Source organism: Balaenoptera ricei, chromosome 17, assembly GCF_028023285.1.
Source record: "Balaenoptera ricei isolate mBalRic1 chromosome 17, mBalRic1.hap2, whole genome shotgun sequence".
NCBI lineage: Eukaryota > Metazoa > Chordata > Mammalia > Artiodactyla > Balaenopteridae > Balaenoptera > Balaenoptera ricei.
In genome coordinates, this window is record NC_082655.1 from 2,815,051 (window position 1) to 2,832,745 (window position 17,695).

General features: G+C 44.5%; 1 protein-coding gene across 6 annotated transcripts in view; it reads left to right on the forward strand.

The window, feature by feature from the left end:
- The window catches only part of PTK2 (protein tyrosine kinase 2), a 253,622-nt gene that overhangs the window by 11,643 nt on the left and 224,284 nt on the right, over positions 1-17,695 (forward strand). The gene's annotated exons all lie outside the window — the stretch shown is intronic.

Consider the following 17,695-nt stretch of genomic DNA (forward strand, 5'->3'; position numbering starts at 1 on the left):
AGCTGCGGGGGGCTGCAGGACGCTGCCACCCCATCCCCAGGGGTCAGCAGAAGGAGCCTGGTGGGGAGGGGGAGGAGGAGAGTGCTCTAGGTGGAAGGAAAGCACAGGCAAAGCTACATGTTGGTGGGAACGTGCAGAGATTGGTTTACTGCACCGTACGTTGGATTCTAGCATCGAGAGAGGTAGCAGAAACCACGGATTTAAGAAAATGTCACAAAAGGATATTCCATCCATTCACTGAGTATTCGCTGTGAATTGGTAAGAGGATTATTAGTGCTGGGGCTGTGTCGGAAGCTCTCTTTGTAGCTCACAGAGCATTAGGATAAGAGCACGTGCTGCAGCAGCCCCCGCTGCCCTTTCTGCTGCAGGGTGCCCCGGATGCTGGGCGCGATTCAAGGAACTGGGGGCATGCAGACTTAGCCGTTGTCTGTAGCCTGCTGCTCTGGGAAGGAGGGTTCAGCTGGCTCAGTAAGTGCAGCCTGGCTGCAGGGGCTCTGTCCGGGAGACAGGGTGGTAAGTGGGGCTGAGGGTGGGGAGGGGAGAGGTTGGGGCCACCGACGTGGGCTGGTCGTGTCAGTCCTCTTCGTGGTCACCTGTGGAGTCGCCTGCCAGCCCTCCTCTGCTTCATTTTGGGATCAGAGAGCAAGCAGAAGAGGTGAAAACTCAGTTTAACTGTACCAGGGTATGTATTTGAACTGATAAACTACCTCAGAATCCAGCGTGTGTGTGCTCTGTATCCGGGGTTCTCAAACTTGAACAGGCACACACATCACCCAGGGATCTCGTTAGGTTTTAGGTTCTAATTCAGTCTGTCTAGGGTGGGGCATCAGATCTTGCATTTCTAGCAGGCTCCCAGGTGGTGCCGTGCTGGTGGTCCCTGGGCCCCACTTGGAGTAGCAAGGTACTGGTTTTCAAAGTATGGGTCATAAGGTGACGTTGCCTCACTTAGTTGGAACGTTGAATAACCACTGGCAGTGCAGTGGTGAAGGGCATGGCCTTGGAGTCAGACTCTGACTCTGTGGTCTTGGGCTAGTTTGTTAACTTCTCTAACTCCATTTCCTTGTCCTTTAAATCGGCCAAATAATAGAACCATAGGCTGATGAGAGAACGAGGTGATACGCAGCATGTAAGATTCAGGTGTTCACTAGTGCGTGACCTTTTGAGATGTTTCACAAAAGGTAATAACTATTAAAAGTAAACATTTACAGTAAAAGTTTGCCAGTTTTCAAAGTTCTCACTCTTCCCTGCATCATTGCCCATTTTGTAATATTGCAGCTCAAAGAGAATGGGGGTATTTCTTTCACTTACTGCTGTATACACAGAGAACGTAGAGGCACAGCTGATACAGCTTGTTTTCCTGTGGGTGAATGTCCTTTGACTTTCTCAGCTCGTTGCTGTCAGCCTCTTCCTTTCTGCTAGGGTCAGAAGGTGCAGTGCTGTGTCTTCACATAGATTTTGTTTTTTAATTAATTAATTTATTTTTGGCTGCGTTGGGTCTTCGTTGCTGCGCACGGGCTTTCTCTAGTCGTGGTGAGTGGGGGCTACTTTGTTGCGGTGTGTGGGCTTCTCATTGCGGTGGCTTCTCGTTGCGGAGCACAGGCTCTAGGCGCGCAGGCTTCAGTAGTGTTAGCATGCGGGTTTCAGTAGTTGTAGCACGTGGGCTTCAGTAGTTGTAGCACGCGGGCTCAGTAGTTGCGGCTCGCGGGCTCTAGAGTGCAGAGTCAGCAGTTGTGGCGCACGGGCTTATTTGCTCTGCAGCATGTGGGATCTTCCCGGACCAGGGCTCGAACCCGTGTCTCCTGCATTGGCGGACGATTCTTAACCACTGTGCCACCAGGGAAGCCCCTCACATAGATTTTTAAATAAGCATTTTTTTTTAAAGTTGCCAGTAGTAAGGGTGATGGAAAGCCATTTTATACAAAGGATTTTGAAACATGCATAAATGGGAATTGTGTGAGTTTCTATTACATGGGTATTATACTTAATAATTAAAGTTAAAATATGAATCTTCAATTTTATTTTAAAACTTTGTGGAAATTTTCAGACTTATGCAAAAACAGAATGTTGTAATGAACTCTCTCTGTATTCATCACCACCTTTAATGGGCATCATTAATTAATATTAACTCTAATCAGAGATACTGGCTTATATTTAAAAGATGTGAAGGCACTTGCTTTGGGAACATATATGCTAATGTTGGCCAGATATTGTGGCCCTTGCTAAAATGTGACATAACAATTCACGACACATTTCTTTCAGAAGACTGGAAGGGATCAGGTGTAACTGTACAGCTTTTTTAAGTCAGTGGTGCACAGAAGCATCTAATAGTCCTAACGAGCTGGGTGTTAAGCAGGCTGTGGTTCTCTCCACAGCCTTGGAAACTGGAGTGGAAAAGTCCTCCCTCCCTCCCTCCCTCCCTCCCTGCTCCGTTCCTCCTTCCCTCCCTCCCTCCCTCCTCTGTTCCTCCTTCCCTCCCTCCTTCCCTCCCCTCCCTCCCTCCCCCCTCCCTCCTTCCTTCCCTCCCTCCCTCCTTTCTCCCTCCCTCCCTCCTCCGTTCCTCCTTCCCTCCCTCCCTCCCCTCCTTCCCTCCCTCCCTCCTTCCCTCCTTCCCTCCCTCCCTCCTTTCCTTTCTCCCTCCCTCCCTTCCTTCCCTCCCTCCCTCCTTCTCTCCCTCCCTCCCTTTCTTCCTCCCTCCCTCCTTCCTTCCTTCCTCCCTCCTTCCTTCCCTCCCTCCCTCCTTCCTTCCCTCCCTCCCTCCCTTTCTGTTTTTCTTATACTTGAGTCAAAATAAACAGTAGCTTGCTTTGCTTTGCTGTCTTGCTTTAATGCTCCTGATAGCAGTACACATCTTGTTTTTTTAAAACTTAGTCATTAGGCTGGAGAAGCAGCATGAAGCTTTAATAGAACAAGGTTCATTAGAGAAATACACTTAGTGTATTAGTCTTTTTCAAAAATGATTTTATTAAACATTGAAGAGATACAGAAGAACATGTGTAAGATGTGTGTAAGGTGTAGATCAAGAGTGCTCTGATCTCCCAGAGGAAGGTACCCGAGTCCGCAGAGGTGAGCTTCCTCGTACTGGCCCAGACAGGACACATTTGGGCTCTGCAGGCCACCTACAGCTTCTGTCCCCAGTACTCAGCCCTGCCATTCTGGCACAGAAGCAGCTGTGGTAAAGGAGTGAGCAGTCTGCGTTCCAGTACAGTCTTATTTCTGGACCCTGAAATTTGAATTTCATGTAATTTCACATGCAACAAAATGTTATTATTCTTTTAATAATTTCTTTAATCATATGCAGTGTAAAAACCTTTCTTAGCTCACGGGCTGTACAAAAACAAGCAATGGGGCCACCCTGGTGTAGAGAAGAATAACGCAAACCTAGCACCCACGGCCCAGCTGCAGCACTGGAGCATCCCGACTCTGAAGGCCCGCCTGCTGCCCGCCGCAGCCCGCCTCCCACGTCGCGAAGCCTGCATAGCCATCCTCGCCTCTGCCCCCTTAGCTGCAGCCTCCTTCTTCGAGGCCTGATATCATTTGTATTTTACTCACTTTTATTTTCTTTGTCACTTGGCTGTGACAGAAAATCTCAGGGCAAAATGTCTGTTCACTACTGTATCCCCAGCATTTAAAACAGCGGTCACTGAATGCATGTTGCGTTTATCATTTCTTATTTTTGTGTTAGTTTCGTCTGTGTTGAACTTTCTATTAGGGAATCACACTACATGTGACTTGCCTTTTCCCACTCAGCACTGTGATTGAGACCCGTAGGAGGTGCCGTAAGTGATCAGTACGTTCACTTTCACTGTTGTGTAACCTGATCTCCAGTTGATGGGCATTTGGGTGGTTTGCAGCCTTGCTCTTGCAAGCGCTGCTGACACGTCTTTGGCTGCCCACGTGTGTGGATGTGTCCAGCCTGCCCACGTGGGAGTGCGATGCCGGTTCTGGGCTGGCCAGCCTTCAGCTTGACTGCTTACTGCCAGATTGCTTTTCGAGTGCCCCTGCCAATTCACATCCCACTCCTGGGTGCCCTGCGTCCTTGCTAGTAGTTTATTTTGTCTTTTTTTCAGTTTTACCATTCTGGTGGTTATATAATAATATCTTTTTGTGGCTTTAAATTGAATTTCTCTTATTACTAACTTTGTTGATACTCTTTTAATATATTGGTCATATCTTTTCTCTCTTCTGTGAAGGACCTGTGAAAACATTGACCTAATTTCTTCTTATGTTTTTCTTATTGACTTGTAGGTGTTCTTTCTATGTGTGGATTACTATCCTTTGTCATTATAAGTTGTGAATATTTTCTTCCAGTTTCTGGTTTGTCTTTTTACTTTTGAGGTGTCTTGGAACTAAAGTTCTTAATTTTAATATCGTTGACTTTATCAGTCTTTTTCTTTTTTTAAAAAAAATTAATTTATTTTTGGCTGTGTTGGGTCTTCGTTGCTGCGTGCAGGCTTTCTCTAGTTGAGGCGAGTGGGGGCTACTTTTCATTGCGGTGCGCCGGCTTCTCGCTGCGGTGGCTTCTCTTGTTGCAGAGCACGAGCTCTATGCACGTGGGCTTCAGTAGTTGTGCCACGTGGGCTCAGTAGTTGTGGCACGCAGGCTGTAGCGCGCAGGCTCAGTAGTTGTGGCGCACGGGCTTAGCTGCTCCGCGGCATGTGGGATCTTCCCGGACCAGGGCTGGAACCCGTGTCCCCTGCATTGGCAGGCGGATTCTTAACCACTGCGCCACCAGGGAAGCCCCAGTTTTTTTCTTTATGATTAGTTTTTTTGGAGTCTCGTTTAAGGAATCTTTCTTTGCCCAAGGGCTACAATTTGATGTGAGGTATTTTTATTATTTATTCATACAACATTTATTGTTCCATTCAATAAATATGTTCAATATTTAGGTATATTTTCTTTTCTTTTGGCCACTCTGCGTGGCTGTTAGGATGTTAGTTCCCTGACCAGAGATTGAACCCGGGCCCTCGGCAGTGAAAGCATGGAGTCCTAACCACTGGCCCGTCAGGGAATTCCCTATATTTTCTAATTTCCATTAAGATTCCTTTGATGACTTATGATTTATTTTAGTGTTTGATAAATTCCAAATGAGTGAATTTTTTTCATGTACCTTGTTGTGACTTATTTCTAAAAGGAGAATGCAGTAAGAAAATGTGTTCTGTATGGAACCACTTCTTTGAAATTAATGTTATCTTTAATAGACCCACATCCTAGTTCAGTTTGGCTACATCTTGGTCCTGACTCAGAAACTTCTGGGCACCTGGGTACTTAAATTCCAGCCATGCATAATTTATACCTTGGTTTTGCAAAAAGATTAGATTAATAGATTAGACTAAATTTTTTTGTTTAATAGAGTTTCTTATATTTCATTTCTGCCTCTGGAAATACTTGTTTTATCTCCTGCCTGAAGTCGAGGTGTTAATGTACGTTCTCAGCTCTTGGACTCTGTTCTGTCCAAGCTGAAGCTTGAGGACAGGTGACTGCCTCGACTGCCAGTTTGTTTCAGCTTAGCCGATGGGCAGGGGTTCATGCTGTGCCTGCAGCTGCTTCCTTTCAGTGGCATTTGTTAATTAAGCTGTTTAATTTTACTTTCTTAAGGACTGATTGAAGAAAAGGAAAGAAAGAAAATTTCAGTTTGTGGTTATACCAGGGTCTTTTAGCCTAGTGCTTATTTTGCGTATCCATTTCATTTTTGTTTTGTTTACAAAAAGTAGCATTGACTTGAAAATTATCAAAATTAAATAATGAGTCAGAAATTAAATTTTATCCCTCCCCTAACGTCTCAGGTATTGGTAATTGAAGGGGTCTGGGCATCATGGTTTGTGTGGGGAGGCAGGTCTTTTTAAAAGAAAGAGTATCTCATCTGGGAAGCAGAAGACCTGGGTTCAAATGTTGCCTCTCTGCCTTTTGTCAGGTGACTTTTGACAAGTTGTTTAGTTTCTGTGAGTCTCGGTGTCCTTACCTATAAAGTCTAGTATTTATAATCTCAGCCATTGAGGGTATTTGTGCAGCTACTGTGTAAAGTTTGGACAAATGTGAAGTGCTAGGATCAGGATCTTTACCCGACTTACGTAGTGTTTTACTACTAAAGGCTAAGTCTTTTGCCCTTGTGTGTTTCCCTGGTTTGTTTTCGAGCTGGTCTAGTCAGTTCATTCATTTGTTCAGCATTTATTAAACACCTGTCTTGTGCCTCATACAGTATTAAGCCCTGGTGATACAGACAAGAGGGGAGTGGGACTGGTTCCGGTCAGTGGCTGTGTCACAGCAGGGGCTCTGAGGACTGGAGAGCGCGTCCCCATTGATGGTCAAGCTCTGGTGTCGGCAGACTTTCTCTGTTAAAGGCCAGACGGTGAACACTTCAGGCTTTGCAGGCCGCATATCGCCTGTTACATTTTTTTTTCCCTCTTTAACCCTTTACAAAAGTAAAAAACATTCTTAGCCAAGGAACCATACAAAAACTGGTTGTGGACCAGTTGCAGTGGCCTCTGCAGGTTCTAACTGTCTGAAAGGATCTGTAGAAGTCGAGTGGAAAATGGGAAGCAGGAAGGGCCTTCAAGACAGGACCCGCCCTGTGCAACGGTGTGGAGGCGTGAGGGGCCAGGGTTTGTGGAGCTGAATGTCTCTGTCACATCTGGAGTACAGGACAGGTCGGGTAGAGGAGGAGGTGAAGTTGGCGTTATAGGCAGGATCAAAGCAGTTTGTACTTGATTCTGATGTAGAACAGATTTGTACGGTTGGAGGAGGTTTGGACTGGATCAGCGTGGGCCGTGTTACAGTAAAGCAGTTGAGAAGGGGGAGGAAGCACACCTTTGTCACTCAGGAAATGGCTGCCCGGTGTCACTCGCTAGTAAAGTGACGGACAGAGTTCAGATGGTCCAGTTCCACAGCTTGTGTTCTTTTAATCTTACAATTATGTTGTACAGATAAATGAAGAAAGCCTTGATCAAGGGCATGACTGAGGAACGGGAGAGAAGGGGACTGATTTGAAGCCCGTTTCTGAGTTAATCTCCAGGCCCCGACCAGGCAAATGACGCGGCAGGGCCGCGAGAGGGGTCCAGGGTAACTCTGGGACAGCTCCCAGCTTTCTCCTGGGGTGACAAGTTCATGAAGCTCTCTTTGCTCTTGAGTTTACTAGGGATCACAGTTGCTTTGAGAAGGAAACATTGTTTCCTAGGTCCATGAGCCCCAGAAATGAAGTTGTAAGCCGAATTGTGTGTAAATGTGTGTTGTTTTTCCCTGGGGAGAGAACTCTAGGGCTCTTGTTGGATTATTAAAAGGGAGCCCAGCACCCAGGGGGAGTGGCTCCCTGTTGTTAGATTGTATACTTCCGGCACTCTGCAAAGGTTTAAGCTAATCATCCAAATCACAGGGGTTTTACTTTAAATGTAATACATCCCAAACTGCCAGGTAAACCCCAAACACATGCAGCCCCTCCGAAGTGGACCTGTATCCCCAGCCTTTCCTCCCCTCCAGAGACAAAACAAGACACGTTTTTGGTACATAGAAGGCTGGCCAGGTGTGTGGGACTCCGACCGTCCTGGAATGTTTTCAACATGCTATTGTACGTTAGAGCTGAAGCTTACATACTGTTAGGCATCTCTTAATAGTCACGTGGCTGTGAGAGATGGACAGGTGTCACCTTTAGGTAGGATTTGCTAGCATCAAAAATGAGTGTAGTTTCTTCCTGGGAATGTGTGACCTCACAGCTAAATTAAGGAGGCCTAATCAGGCAGGAGGTTCTGAGGGCTCAGAGGTGACTTCCCAGGAGCTGTGCGCGGGCAAGACCTTTCCCTGGGCAAGGTTCATGCTTTACTGCACAAAGCCTAAAGAAGTTAATTATTATTTCTGTCATTACTAGGGAGTTCAGGGAAGTATTGCCTTTAGATAGAAGATATATGTTGCAGCCACACGCAGTATAATTCACCACAAAACTGAAAAATCAGAATTTCTACACCAAAGTAAAGATGTCTCCAGAAGTGTGTCATCCTTGACACCTGTCCTAATGTTTTTATAAGGGACTTGAATAAAGATCAGGAGTCATGCTGGGAGACAGCTCATTTCTAGAATCAGAATTTTAAAATATTTTGACAGGTTGTAATGAAGTGCTGAAATCAATAAGGTAAAATTAAAATTTATCAGGAATAAATGTAAAATGCAGACATAAATCAAAAAGAAGATCAACTGAGAAAGTTGAAGATGAGTGAACTATGTCTTAACTGTACCTGTGTGTAGAAGACAGGGGGATTTAGTTGACTAAAACGGATTGTCAAACATTTCTGTAAAGGCACACAGTTTCCATAAAAGGAAATATCTTAGGTTTTTCAGACTAATAGGCAAAATCAAGGATATTATGTAAATACTTCTATAATAAGAACACAGAATTTCTACAAATTTTGCATGGACAGAATTCAAATTATAACTGAGTATAATTTTTTTATAATACAGGTCCACTAATGAGAAGAATGGAATTCTCTTTTGGGGGAGGAAGGGGATAACACTTTCCTTAATTGGAGTTTTGAAGTTAATGCTCCCTGTCTTTGGCATCAATTACAGATATTCATCTCTTAATGCTGATCTGCCCAGGAGGTTTTATGTGCTTCACCTTTGAAAATGTCTTTATGCCGATAGGTACTCTCAGATCCTGATATCAGTGCAGGAGTATATCATTTTAATTGAGCATATTCATTGCTTGGAAGGCATTTATAGAATTCTATTAGGTTCTTCTTGATATTTGCCTTTTAGCATGTCATTATATTGCAGATTAATCACTTCCAATTGATGGTTAGAGGGGGGCCTCAACTGCATAGTTAAATGGATTTTGAAATATGTAAATTTTCATTATACTTGGCATCAGGGTTCAAAAAATGCTGCTGTAGCTTAAACTCAGAAATGTATCTGCTGTGGATTTGTGTGGGAATGGAAATCTCGCTTGTCGTTGTGACTTTTGATAGCACGGGGAGAGTGTAAAGAAGCGTGGTGTCACTTGTGATTCAAACATTGGCTGTCATTGAAATGACTTTACCGCAGTAGAAGTCTCTCATATAAGCACTGTTGTGCCTTGTAATTTTAGGTTGAATTCATTAAGAAATATTATCAAGTCTTTAGCAACAGCTAATTTCATTGAATACAATTTTTCGATAACAGTGATAATTGAAGGAGGGTCTTTTTCAGAAGAATTTCAGTCATGGCTCTGAGGTCAGCAAGTCACAACAGAACCGACCCCCAGTCATTAGACTGCTGTGTGGGAGGACAAGTCAGGATATTCCAGTGAAGTTCGCTGTTGATGCTGCTGGTTCAGTAACACAGAGCAGATTAAAATACTTTGCACAGAGTACATGCTGATGAAGAACACAATGAATAACCATAGTTTAAACAACTATGTTTAAAAGCTTTACAGGTTTTAAAAGCTGTAAATGTACAACTTACATTTTCATAATCTTTGTAAATTTGTCCAGCCAGCCCTTCTTCTGCTTCCCATGTATTTTTTTTTTTTAATATTTATTTATTTATTTGTCTGTGCCGGGTCTTAGTTGCAGCATGTGGGATCTTTAGTTGCGACATGAGAACTCTTGGTTGCGACATGCATGCGGGATCTAGTTCTCTGACCAGGGATCGAACCCGGGCCCCCTGCATTGGGAGTGCGGAGCCTTAGCCACTGGACCGCCAGGGAAGTCCCTCCCCATGTATTTTTACTGTCATCATTTGTATTCCACTTCAGGTTGTACTAAATTGGTGTTTTCTCCAGTTCTTTGAAAATATTCTCACCCATAGTTCCACATACACTATTCTTGGAGGCCAGTTCCTCAGTACCACTGGCTCCTTGAATAAATAGCCGAGCAGTGTGGGAACCATCTGTTGACGCATCAACAGCCAAGGAAAGCCACCCAGAATCATGTGCCTTGTTCTTTAATTGATTATTGATGTTGTTTCCCATGTCCTCAACTCTTGCAACAACTGTTCTTGCTGAAAGGCTGATAGTCTTAAGCAGGTTTGTTTTTTCTCAGCACATTTCTTTGGCCGTGCAAACATCCGTGTAAACTGAGGGACTGTCTAGGATCTTGAGCAGAGAAGTGGTGCATCTGATTGAGAGTCCGAGTCACGTGCGGCGTTGGGAACAGGCGCTGGGGTGGCCAGGGCGGGAGCAGGGAGGCCGGTGCTGCGTGGGCGCGGCTGCTGGTGAACGCGAGGGCGGCTCGGGTCAGCCTGGTGCTGGGGGACGTGACGCCAAGGGCAGTTTCGGGGCGTGCTTTGCAGGAAAAGCCGACAAGATTGGGTGGGGAGCGTGGGAGGAAGGGTTAGGGATGACACCCTCAGCAGTTGGCTGAGGGGGGGTTGACCGCGTGTGGAAGGGTCGTGTTGGAAGGCCGCGCCTGAGCTTTGAGGGGTCTACTGGGCATTTTACGCTGCTCTCTTTGGCGATGTTTCACTGCTCTGAGCGGGCTAGCAGCTGCTCCCCGCATACAGTGCATCTGTCAAGGGTTTGGTCAGGAAAACAGAAGCCACTCTAGACGTTTTTTCAGTATAGGAACTAGAATCCATCACTTCTGTTGGTATAGGGCTGGCAGGGTTGAAGGTCAAGGAAGCAGCCATTACAGTGAGTGTGTCCCAGGAGCTCATCTGGAGTCAACAGTGATCTGGACAGTTGGAGCCGCTGCTGCTGATCTCAGTGGTTGAAGCAGGTGGTTCCTGGGGTCTCCCTCTGGGGCCACTGGGAATTCTCTGTGGAAGCCACTCTCGCTCTCAGCTGCCACAGTTGGTGAATTCTTTTTTCTCCCTGCGCATCAACCTGCAGCTATGCTTCTGCCCACAGCTGCCTCCTGAGAGCACTTTTCTTGTTCATTTTACCAGTCTTGCACAAGTGCCTCTTATTGGTTACCTCCAGCCCTGAGTCGTGGCAGGAGGGGGTTTTGGGAAACCCAGTTCTGGCTTCTCCTCTGTGATGCACAGGAGAGGGTGGGAGGTGGTGGCTGCGACGCAGGGTTGACAGCAGTCCGTGCAGGACAACAGCTGGGCAGCGGGTCTGAACTGGAGACACATTTTAGAGTTAGCAGGAGACAGCATTCAGAGTGAGCTTGCCTGGGAGGTAAGCACGGCTAAGAGGAGAACGGACAGAGCCCTGGGGGCTCTGGAATTGACTGGTTAGAGAGAGGAGGAGGCACCTGTGAGCTGAGACGAAAACAGGGGAAGACGGCATCCTGGGAACCAAGAGGAGGGGAGAGGAAGTGACCAACTCTTGTCAGGTGAGGCCAGAGTACTGACCACTGGATCGAGCGGTTTGGAGATTGTTGGTGATCTTGGATAGAGAAGTTTTATGGAGTGGTGGGGACCAAAGCCTGTGGGTTTAAGAGATAAAAGGAATTTGTGATATTGAGTATATTGGGTGTGTGCTTGTTTATGGGGTTATTTGCATAATAGCTGCTTTAAAGGCTTTGTGGGTTAATTCTAACATCTGTTTCATCTCAGTATTGACTTATCTTGATTTTCTTTTCCCATGGGAATCAGAGCGTGCCTGGCTCTTCCTATGCCGCATGTGTGTGGAGCGCATCCTCCAAGTTTAGGGTATTTTGTTAGGGGCTCTTTGTCATATTTAAATCTGCTAATTTGGTGGTGGTTTGAATTCCAGTCTCCTTTCCTAATCCACCTGCTACTGTGTACTTTTCATTAAATAGCTTTTGCAGTTGCTCCATCCAGGTTTACTTTGCTGTCTCCAGGAGAGACAGGATAGAGTGTGCTTTACTCTTCCTTACCTAGACCTGGGACCCTGCACTTGCACACTGCTTCCATTGTGCAGGTAATGATGGTTTCTGGTTTCATCTGGGCCATTAATGTCCAAATGACTGTCCCTTGATCAGTTACCTCTCTCGGTCCCTACAGGAGATGCTCCTTCTAATTACTTCTTAAAATTGGTTCATAGGTCCTTCTTTTGGTGTCTCTCTCAGGTGGACAAAATGACCCTTAGATATACTGTAATAACCATTAGTTCTTTTGAGTATGATTGAAGGGTTGACTTGTCTTGAATATATTAACTGTGTCTGTTAATTAATTTGAGTAGAATAGTGTTTTGTTAATATTTTTAAGCCTTTTGCACAGTAGAATTTTCTGGGGATGTTATTCACAGTGCAAAATAGAGCAGTGGTTAAGAGCATGGACTTTGGACAGATTTTACTTTGTCTCAGATCTGATCCTTGCTCCCTGTGTGATGGTGACCAGGTTGCTTAAACTCTAATTTTGTTATCTCATCTGTTAGGTAGAGATAATCATAACTCTCTTACAAATGTGGTATAACATAGTTCGTACATGGCTAGTCATATAAATAAATAAGGAAAGAATCAACCTGATGTTCAACAAATACAGTTCCTAACAATGTAGATATTTCTGTCGTGGGAATTTGAAAGCTAATCTTTTTTTTTCTTTTTTTTTAAAGATTTATATTTATTTAATCTGCGCCAGGCCTTAGTTGCAGCACGCATGCCGGATCTAGTTCCCCCATCAGGGATCGAACCCGGGCCCCCTACATTGGGAGCGCGGAGTCTTACCCACTGGACCGCCAGGGAAGTTCCTGAAGGCTAATCTTAATCATTCTCCGATTTAGTTTGATCAGTTTCTCCAAGAACTAGAAGGCAGTTTATATTCATCATTTACTCTGCAGGCATAATAGGCAATCTGTTACTAGTGTTGTTGTTAATATTGTTTTTTCTGAATTTAGTAACTTTACCTCTTCTTTCTTGTTAATGTATTCACTTAGTCATTAGTTTAGTACCAGGCATCTCAGAGATGCCTGAGACACTGCATCCCAACCTGTGAGCAGCACCACAGTCTCGTATTAGAATATTTTTGGCTAGAAAATTAGTTTGAAGCATAAAGAAGCTTTTGTTTGTCCAGATGATTTTCATAATCATATTCACATTCTTTATATATTTTTGGTTTTTTTAGAAAAAAAAATTTTTTTTCTAAAAAATTTCTAAAAATTTTTTTCTAAAAAATTTCTAAAAATTCTAATTTTTTTTAGAATACATATTGCAGCTTGCGTAAGTACAAAACTGTTGGTAGACTGAACTTAGAGGAGGGGCAGCCTCCGTGAAATGGTTGTATATTTTGGACATTGGAGACCGTCACAGTTAACTTAAATTGTTACGATGTTGTGGGTTAAGAAATAGTGGGTTTCGGCCTTATTTAGCACTTAACATCAAACGACCAGTTCTTCTCCAGGAGTTCAGCCTACATGCTTAATTCGAGCCAGATATCTTATAATTTGTCGGTGTGTCACGTTGAATGTTACTCAGCTTTAGGAAGAGTTTTTCTGCTGTGCTTGCTTTGGAAAGCCCAGATCATGTTCATTGTTTTAACAATAATATTATCTGGTTAATTTGGGAAACCAGAATAGCATCATGATTTTAAAAGTGCTGTTAAGCTAGTGTTTGAATCCCTGATCTCTCCCTTGCTTGCTGTGTGACCTTGAAAATTTCTTAATTTCTTTCAGACTTAGCTTTCTTATGTGTAAAATGGGAACACTAATAGTAACCAGCTAGAGGCGTGAGGAGCTCGGACTTATAAAGCACTTAGGAGAAAGGCTGTCATTGTATGATGATTAGGGTTGTTATTGAGACTTACTGAGAGATGGATGTTAGAAAGCTGGCCACGTTGGATTGTGCACTGAAATGAGAACACTATAAGCAAGGTGATGGAAGGAAATACTTTACCTGTTAATGAAACACAGAATTAGAGTGTGCGACTGGTGGAACATTTTAGTTTGCATGTTAGAAAGGGAAAGGGGTTCAGAGCAGCCCAGGTGTCTATTTATACCCATCATAAAACACACCATTCATGCCCAAAATGTAGAGAGTATCCATCTTACAAATACCTTCAGGGACCTGGCAGTGTATTTTATTGTATAGTGAGACAAGCTTAGTTTCTGTTTATCTATCTGGAGCAAAATATTTTATTTATGTATTTTAATTATACAGTTTGGGAAATATCTAGTTTTCTCCTCTATTTGAACTAGTTCAAATTTCCATGCTTATATTTTATCAGTTTGGTAGTTAAAATGCATCGCTTCATATTCTTAATAAAGATAGATTGGCTCACGTGATATAAACAGGAGTGCTGGGACTCAGCATGGCTGCCTCGCCCACTGCGGACATGGCAAGCGAGCAGGCCTCCTGTCGCTTAAAATGAAATGTTGTTTCTTCTTGAATTCTCCTTAAAATACAATATGAAGCAAAGAGCAGTTATAAGGCACTCAGAAGCTGGTGTATCCATTCCTTTATTCAGGCATTGTCACTCATGCATCAAGTGTATGTTTATTGATTAAGTGCTCTAGGCGTTTGATACAGTGTATACGATTGGGTATATAGTGGTGAACAAAAACCAGACCTGGGGAGTGTTTTGCCTTTCACAGCAAGAAGAAAGCCAGTTTTAAGAGACTTGCATTTCAATGAATGAAGTTTTCAGGTTTGTACTCCTGTAATAGAAAAGAGGTCAAAAACAAACAAGAAAAGAAAAGAAAAGGCAGAGGGCCTCTAAAGAGCACATGTTACTTACCTCCTGCCACTGACTGGAGTTTTTTTGAGCTTAACTTTGGTTTTATTTAGTAGTGTTTCGGTCCTGAGGCTGCAGAGCTGAAAGAGGCTGCCATTGTCCCTAGAATCTTGCTGTTTGGGTGGAGGGAGAGGCTGACAGATCGGGTCGGATTTAACATCCACTCTAGTAAGCATATTAAACCCGGAAGCTACACCACAAGGGTCCTTGGGGGCAGGGCCGTGTCTCTCCTGTTGACTGATGTGTATTCCAGTGCCCGGTACCATGCATGGCATGCGTCAGTCACTCCAGAGATCCCTCTGTCAGTGGTGGGTTGCTGGGGGAGTGCAGGAGAGAGGGGCGTGGCTCCCTCCAGGTGTGCATCCTGGTTCAGCCAGGGCAGGAATATCCAGGTGGAGGGAGCTGCAAATGGCATAGAGGTGTGAGGGAGGGCACATGTGTTCTGTAAACTGGAAGTAGTTTACCTTTGCTGGAGTGTAGGATTCCTAGGAGACCAATGTTGAGAGATGTTAGGACTCTGGAGAGTTAGTCTGGGCTTGATCAATAAGGGCCTCATGTCATAACGTACAGGAAGCCAGATTCCCTAACGCCCAGGCTGACACTTTTCATATTACACAATGCATGCCGTGTCAAAAAGCATCATCACGTCTCGGGGTACCAATCCATTAGTGATAACTTGCCTATTGAAATTCTGTAAGCCATTGGTGAACTTTTCATCTTTTGGGGAGGATGAAGATATAGAATAAATATTTGTTTTCTCAGGAATAAAAATAGTTTAAACTTTTGAAGGACAAGCAAAGTCTGTATGTCTTTGACTTCTAGTTCCCTAGAAGAACGCCAGGTATGTAGAGTAGGTACTCAGTACGTGAATAAACGCAAAAAAACCTTTGCTCTCATGTGCACTGCTGTAGCAAGCATTGCACTGGGTTCTGGAAAGTGATCGCTGAGAAATGGCCCTCTACAAGGTCTCCAGGCGAGTGAGGGGCAGAGAGAAGCAAGTCATTGGTGATGGGACAGTAGGTGAGTACCTTGTAGAGAGATGCACAGGGTAGTGTGATAGATAGTCACCTTCCTTTGACCAGTGAATCCCGTGTTCTTAGTTCTTTTTATGCCTGCTGCTTATTTTCCCCACACTTTCCCATAGCCTTTTAGTAAATCTTCCACAAGGTCAGTCACATACACTCTTCACATTCTCTTTCTGGGATACGATTTCCTGGAGATCTCTGTTTTCTTCTTTTCTGAACTGGTTGCTCCTTATGCCTTTTCCTGTGGTGTTGCCCCTGGACGTTCCTTTGCTCTCATCCTTTGGCCTTTCTCCAGAGTTGAGTTTCGTATTTGTGGTATCGCTTGTGTATGTCTTTCTTGACTGACTTCTTCGTTTGGGTGGAGCACACCATACAGAGGTGAATCACTTCAGAAAGGTGGTCCAGTGTCTTTGGGCAGGTGCAACAGCCTTCCACGTTCCTTTCTCATGAGCCACATTGCTCCGACTGTCCTCTCCTGGCGCACAGCTCCCGTTCTGGAATCTCCTTTCACCGTCATCCTGGAGATGCCCTCATCTCTTCATCGAAGCTCCTGTTTGTCCGTGACTTCCTCCTACTTTGTTATGCTCACATGTTGGTGGAGGACTTTCTCCAGTGGCTTCCTGAGGTGGGATGCTTAAGAGGCAGAAAGTCTGAGAGTGAGCGTGATGGAGAAGGCGGTCGGGGGTGTGGCCAGTGTGGGGTTCTGTGTCGGCATCGCTCTGCTGCATTGCCTCCTGTGCGCCATGTTACTGGTGTTCAGTTCAGAAGCTTATTCTAATTTTTTATTCTTTGTATGTAACTTTTTTCCTTTCCATCTTTAGAAGCTTGCAGGAATTAAAAAATTTGTCCACGTCTTTCTAAATGTCGTGATGTGTGGGTCTCTTTTCATCTACTGTTCTGCTTATTTAGTGGGGACCTTCATTCTGGTAACTTTTATCCCTCAGTTATGGGAAGATTTTTTCAAGTTATTGTGCTGAAGATTTTCTCCCTTCTGTTTCCTTGTTCTGTCCTTATGAAAGTCTTGTTATCCACAACTTGGGTGTTGTAGACAAGTTCTGTAATTTTCTTATACTTTCACTCCAGTATACTTTTCTTCCCTCCCTCCCTCCCTCCCTCCCTTCCTCCCTTCTCCTTGCCTTCTTCCCTCCCTCCCTCCCTCCCTTCCTTTCTTCCTTCCTTTTTATTTTGCTTTCAGGGAGATGTCTTCAATTTGACTTAACCTTCTTCTTTAGTTTTTTATTTCTGTGCTTAGCTTCTTTAATATCCAAGGGTTCTTTTTTTGTTCTTTTAAAAGAACATCCTGTTTTTGTTTATTGATTGCAGTGTCTTCTTATCTCTAGGTTATTGATTGTATAGTTTCTGTTTCTTTCAAGTTATTTCCCTCCTTGCTTCCTTCGCTCCCACCCTCCCACCGCCGTCCTTCCGTCTGCCGTGGACTGGGCCTTTTGACTTTTACATCGGGATATTCTGGGTGGGCCATTTGTTGGGGAATCCCCAGTGTATCTTTAGGTCTTTCTCCTTGGCCTGATCAGATTCCCCAGACTCTTATCTGTAGAATTCTGACTACAGAGTTCTGGGGGCTGAGTGGGTGGGTGGTGGGAAGCTGGAGCATCCACCGTTGAGCTATGTACGCCGATGAAGTCCGCCTGTGTTAGTGCAGCTGGACAGGGGGACTTCAGTGCAGAGACGCTCTGCTCTTTCCAGGGAGTGACCGTCCGGTCTGTGTCAGAGATGGTGTTGGGGTTCTGGCTGTGGCTTAAGCAGCTTCACCTGCTCCTCTGTGCTCAGGCCTCCACCTTCCTTGCCCCCAGTTGTCTGCACTGGTGCTGCCGGTTCTGAGCCTTCTGGGATACCGATGTGTAGATGGAATTGGGTCTCAGTTTTTCCCACTGCGGGCTTAGGATCTGGCTGTCTTGGCCTGCTGAGTCATTTACTGTGCTTACAATCTTTCATAGTTTCCGTTTCCTCCCAAGTTTTTTTTCCTCTTTTTTCTTCTTTGTTTTGTTTTGGTCTTTATATTCCATGTGAGACTTTTCTCACAGCTTCCAGAATTCTCTTTCTTTTTCTCCTTTCAGTTCTGCCTGAGCTATGTTTTGTTTTTAAAATTTTTTTATCTCTTTAGTATGATTTTGGTG